The sequence below is a fragment of the Telmatherina bonti genome (genome assembly GCF_933228915.1).
Source record: "Telmatherina bonti genome assembly, chromosome: 6".
Lineage (NCBI taxonomy): Eukaryota > Metazoa > Chordata > Actinopteri > Atheriniformes > Telmatherinidae > Telmatherina > Telmatherina bonti.
This window is the reverse complement of record NC_136624.1, coordinates 16,136,020-16,142,019: the sequence shown is the minus strand read 5'-3', so window position 1 is coordinate 16,142,019 and position 6,000 is coordinate 16,136,020.

Genomic DNA, 6,000 nt, shown 5'->3' with positions numbered 1-6,000 from the left:
ATAATGCTTCTATAGAAAAACAATGAAGATGTCAAAAGACTCTGTTCAGCTGACTAGTATGACATTAGACATATACCGTGACCGGCCATTTTATCAGGTTCACCTGTTCAACTGCTTGTCAGCGCAAATATCTAATCAGCCAATCACATGGCGGCATCTCAGTGCATTTAAAACATGTAGACATGGTGATTATGACTGGTTGAAGTTCAAACTGATTATCAGAAAGAGGAAGGAAGAAGATTTGAATAACTTTGAACATGGTTGTTGGTTCCAGATGGACTAGTCTGATGTCAGACACTACTGATCTACTGGGATTTTCACACTCAATCATCTCTAGGATTTACAGAGAATGGTCCAGAAAAGAGAAAATATCCAGTGGGTAGCAGATGTCTGGACAAGAATAAATTGTTTATGTCAAAGGTCAGAGGAAAATGGGCAGACTGGATGGAGAGTGTCCATTCTTAGAAAAGCCACAGGAAGTCAAATAAGCACTGGTTGTAGCCAAAGTAGGAATACAAAATGTCTAACCTTGAAGCAGATGGGCTACAGCAGAAGACCACACATGAGATCAGAATTCGGTGAAAATAGCATGGAAACATAGATCCAATCGCCCTCTTATCAATGGTTCAGGCTGCTGGTGGTGTAATGGTGTTTGGAGATATTTTCTTTGGACCCCCTTAGCAAAAACTGAGTGTGATTTAAACACTGCAGCCTACCTGAGTATTGTTGCAGACATTGTCATAAACTTGCAGACACCAAAACTGCAGCACCTAGCTGTGTAATGCTATCATGTCAATGTGGAGCAAAACCCAAGGAATGTTTCCAACAACTTATTGACTCAAGGACGCAATGAATTAAGACAGATCTGAAGAAAAACGGTGGGCCCAATCCAGTTCATACAAAGTAGGTCTAATAAAGTAAACACTTTCTAAAATAAACTCAAAATAACATCTAATGTCTCAGGTACTTATTTTCCTTAAACAGCTGCAGTTTGAAACTAAATGTATGAGTGTGCCCTGAACCTCACCATGGCAACCATGACTGTTAATCACACCTCACAATTGATGCACGGTTATCAGAAGTGTCTGTTTTGTTTCCACAAACTTTTCAAGGTGCACAGTAAACTTTGAAGACAGAAAGAGACTAACAGTCCTCACAGTTTTGGCTGAATTTCTCCACAAATTGTGAAGCAGAGTTTCGACACGACTGACTTGCCCACAGAAGAGTACAAGAAAGAATGACAAAACCTAATTTTAAAACACAGCACTTTACTTCTCTCCTTCTTTCCTTTGTTTAGGTAGGTGGAACTGCTAAAGTCAAGTCAGCTTTTCTTTTTTATATATATAATGCTTCTAAAGGGATGGATGACCAGCAACAAAGCGGCAAATCAACAAAACAAAAAACAAAATAATATTTCTGAAAAAAAAAAAAAAAGTCCAGGAAAGAAAAGTTCTGCAGCAATTACATAACTTTCTCAACTGTGGGAGCAGACTGAGCCACTGTCAATCATCTTGTTCAAAAGGATTCTAAGGGTCCGACTTTAGTGGGACTTGATTAAAGAAATGATTTACAGACTTAGTAATTATTCTCAAACCGTACTCTTAACATTTGGCCCAAAAAGCCCTTTTTTTTTTTAATTAAGATGGATTTTAGTGGACAACTGAATATAATAATAGACATAAACAATGATCTTGGAAACAGAAGCTCTGTTGATGTCTGGAAAAATGCATTTAATTGCATCTCCATTCAAAACAGTAAGAAAGTGATCAAAACTATCTCTGGCGTAAACTTTACAGAGCTAAAGTTAAAGTGTATGTCGCATGCAGCTCCAATTTCAGCCCAATGGAGGAAGGAAATACCAGAGAATGTTGAGAGGGATTAAGGTCTTTTTTTTATTGGCAGTCACTGATGTAAAATGGTCTTCCCCCTTAAAATAATCCTTTAACAAGTGTTCAAACAAAAGATAAAAAATGGAGTCAGCTTTTGGTGCACATAGTGATTTGGCGAGGGGGATCTCCTGCAGGCAAGGATGGGGCGTGTTCCCTCCGAAGTGCCTCATTATGAACGCCACTGTCTGCCTCAGTCTAAGCCATGTGGTTACTGTTAGGAAGCACAGAATGGGGGTATGATACGCTTAATAGTGGAGTCACTGCACCCACACAACAGCTAAAATGTGCAAACATTCCATAACACTTAGCAGTTTTATAGCGTTGCACCATTCTTCTCGGTCACGTTGGCAATCCCTGGAGCACCACTCCGGTCGCCAGCTGTGTTTCTGTCTGTTGTCCTTTTCCAGGATTCCTTCCACTGGTACGACCAAGCTGCTGGTACCTTGTTGTTGGTCTCTGGATCAGTGCTGTCCCTCCTTATTGATGGTACCCCACACCTGTTCTCTTTTATCCACTCTGCGCTCTGCCAATAATGGCAAGGAGAGGGAATGACAGCTTTAGCTAATCAGCAATTTGCTGCTTTTCCCCAAATCCACAGCAAATAAGTCATTCATAAAAGTCTACAGTTATGGTTAAAACTAACACATAAGGCAAGTAATGCTGGTCGATAAAGTTCTGTTCACTTCGACTTGTCACGTTAAGTACTTTAAGAGACTAATTTAGTTTACAAGATGTTAGTGTAATTTTAAGTTTTTAAATATTTTTGTTCACATGCTTCATTAATAGAAATTAATATCTGGCAGTAAGCCAAGACAGGATCAACTAGGGGAAACTTCAGTCTGATCATAAAGCACCTCCTGCTATGGCAACAGATTGAAAAGAATGCTATGTGAGGACCAAGTTTGTGTATTATTTTGGATGGGGGAGGGGCTTATGCAGCAGCCATTGCTGCTCACTGACAAGAGTAAACTACACGTACTTTTGCATTACTCACCAGAAATCCTCAATATTACCAGAAAAAAAAAAAAAATAGCTGGATTTGTTGATAGTTGTTTATTCTTTTTATAAAGTTGCAAAATGAGTCTGAACAACTGATAAACATAGCACCAAAGTTGCTAAGCTATTAGCAGAAGACTATTGCACACATCAGTGTTATTAGTGTACTAGGACATTGTCCACTTACAAATGTACTGCATTCTTTGAATGAATGCGTCAATTGTTTTTTTAACGTGTAAATCTGTCAGTAATTAATTAATTAATAGTAATTAATATGTCTCACTCTTTAAAAGTACACACAGGCAGGAGCAGATCTGCAAAGGTCCTTCAAGGCTCCCCACTTTAAAGCCCTGCATTCCAGTTTTTATGTCCTTATATGGTTTTGTGAAACACATCAGCCTGATGTTGGATTGTCTCACCTCTTGCTTGTCATATTCAATTTTTCTATTTTCTCTTTCTCTGACAATGTCCTCTTGAGCTTCTTTGCCTAATCAGCCAGTTTCAGTTATAGCCAGAGATGTAAGGTCAGAAACAATAGCAGTGTCACTTTAAATTCTACTGTTTCACAACTCACTTAATTATGTGAATGTTATTAACGCTAAATTATTATTCCCCTAAAACAAATTAAAAGCTGTGATTTTGTTGATAATCCACATAAGTTGAAAATTGAGTGCTTCATTAAGAAATAAATCTGACACTTGACATTATTTCTGGTCTGGTTCCTACAGTTACTCATCCATTGCGGTTGTCTCGTCCTTTTCTTTCAGCACTCCAGGTGAGATTCCCCATATGTCTTCATTTTGTCTTCAGTTCCAGCTCAAGTGAACCAGAGCAGGGCTGATGGATTGCACCCTTGAGTCATGCATGGCTTAGCATCTTGTTAGCTTCCTCTGCTAGCAGATACAGCGGAACAGTGACTACTTTTACACTCACATACACAGACGCACACACACACTCACACACAGGTGAATGTGTTTGAAGCTCTTTCGGTTTTTAGACCTTTTGGTGTTTTGTCAGGTAATAGAAAAAAAAAAACACACTAACATTTCCGGATTATTTAAACAGTAAAACAAAGAGCAAATAATGATAACGTGTGATGTAAAATTTACAGGAGGTTACTGAAAATGTAAATTGTGAAAAAAACAAATGTTCAGTTCAGAAGTGAATATAAATGTTTGTGTTGTCTGAATTACTGCAACCACAAACACAGAAGCACAATAGCACATATGCACACACCTCAGCTTCATCAGTCTAGACACTTCTGGAAATAACCAGATGTTATTGACTTATTCGTGTCAGTGTTATTTGTTTATTTGTCTTCACTATCAGCGTCTCACACTAACTGAAGTGATCAGCTTTGCTGACCAAGAGGATGTTTCTGAATTCTGACTTTTAGTCTCAAGTTATTTAACCTTTCACCTCTCTTCTTATTTCCAAACATGTACGTCACAGTTTTCTTAACTCATGTTACATTCCTTGACTTGATGACCATTTGTAGATGAGCAGCTGTTTCTTCCGTCCTTTCTAAGTGTCGTGCGCTGTCGGCCCTGTAAGACACATTGGACATTTTCATCTTTCAATTGATTCTATGTGCTGAATTGAAGTCGCATATGTTGATGATTGAAATTAGTTATTACTGGGTGGGTCCATGGCTGGCTCTGGAGTGGGGCGGGTGGAGCCTGTGCTTGGGGGTAGCTGCCGCTGCCTGAATCTCGGGGTCCTCCTGGCCTGCTTCTTGCCTTTGTGTGGGCGGGGTCACATTGGCATGATCACTCTTCTCTGAACACGTTCCACTCTGTATGTTCTGCATGTGACACAGTCACTGAGTCGTCTGCAGGTTTATTCACCAACAACAGCTAGTTTTCTTTTCTCTCATTTTTATTTCATCTGATAGTTTTTGGTGCTCCTAACTCTTGATAGTCTAGTCCTCTGCAAGGGGAATATGAATCTAAGACTGTCCTGTTGGTGTATATGTGTGTGAATGTGTGTGTACATGAGAGTATATGCATATGTTTATGCAAATGTCTGTTTTTTCTTTCGTTCTCTCTCTATCTCTCTTTTCTTCTCTCTCTATGAGGTGTTTTCTTTCTCTTTCCCTTTGTCTTTCTGTCTCTCTTCTGTCTTCTCCAGTCTGGCCCAGCAATACAAACTCTGTATTACAATTATACAAAATAAATAGAGAAATAAAATAAGAATCCAGAAAATCAAGGGGATCATCATGCCAGTAATCTTCCCTTGGTAAAGTTAATTTGCTCATCAGAACGCAGCATCCAGACCATCATTCTGCCTGCATAAATGCTGGACAAAACACAGAGAAAAAAAGAAAAGAAAAAAAAAAAGAAAAAGAAATTAGTTATTACAACCTCAGTCTTTTTGCAGTGCGTTGCAATCGCCACGTCACAACAAACTCATTCATATATTTTTATATGCACTTTTCTAGCTTCCTTGTTCATTCCTGTACACATATCCCCCTCCACAATGAAGGGTTCTGACCTGTTGGGGAGATGCAGATGTTTTGTCCCAGCTGACTCTTGGATGCAGCGTTTGTGCTGTTAATTATTTGACTTAAGGAGACCCAGCAGGGGGCCTTTTTCTGTAACCACTGGTTGCTGCTGTTGTGGTGTTAATGACTTTCATTATTGCCTCCAGGATGGAGAAACTGTGGTAAAAGTTGTTTAACAGGGCATTAATTATTCTAAACTGACTTTAATTAAACACATCATGTGGAAACTGTCCTACAAAGAAGTGGTAATGTCAACATAATAAGATTTAAGTCTGATAATATTTTAAATCATCACCTTGGCAGCAAAGAACAATAAATTGTCCTGTAACACAGTAACGGTGGTGGAAAAAATTAATTTTATCTAAACCCACAATGTTTTCCTCAACCTAGCCATACACAGAATTACCTAACCCAAAGCAAGTACTTATGACACATAAAACCACTGTTCAAGAGATATACTGTGTCAGAAGAGCTTAAAGCATTAAATAAAAGTAAAAGCAAAAATATCATGGTAGCAGAGTTCTGGCAGGAAATTGGTGGTTAGAGTGTTGGCCACAATAAAGAGGAATCAGATTATTTGAATTAAATGTACCAGATGGAGATGCATGAGAT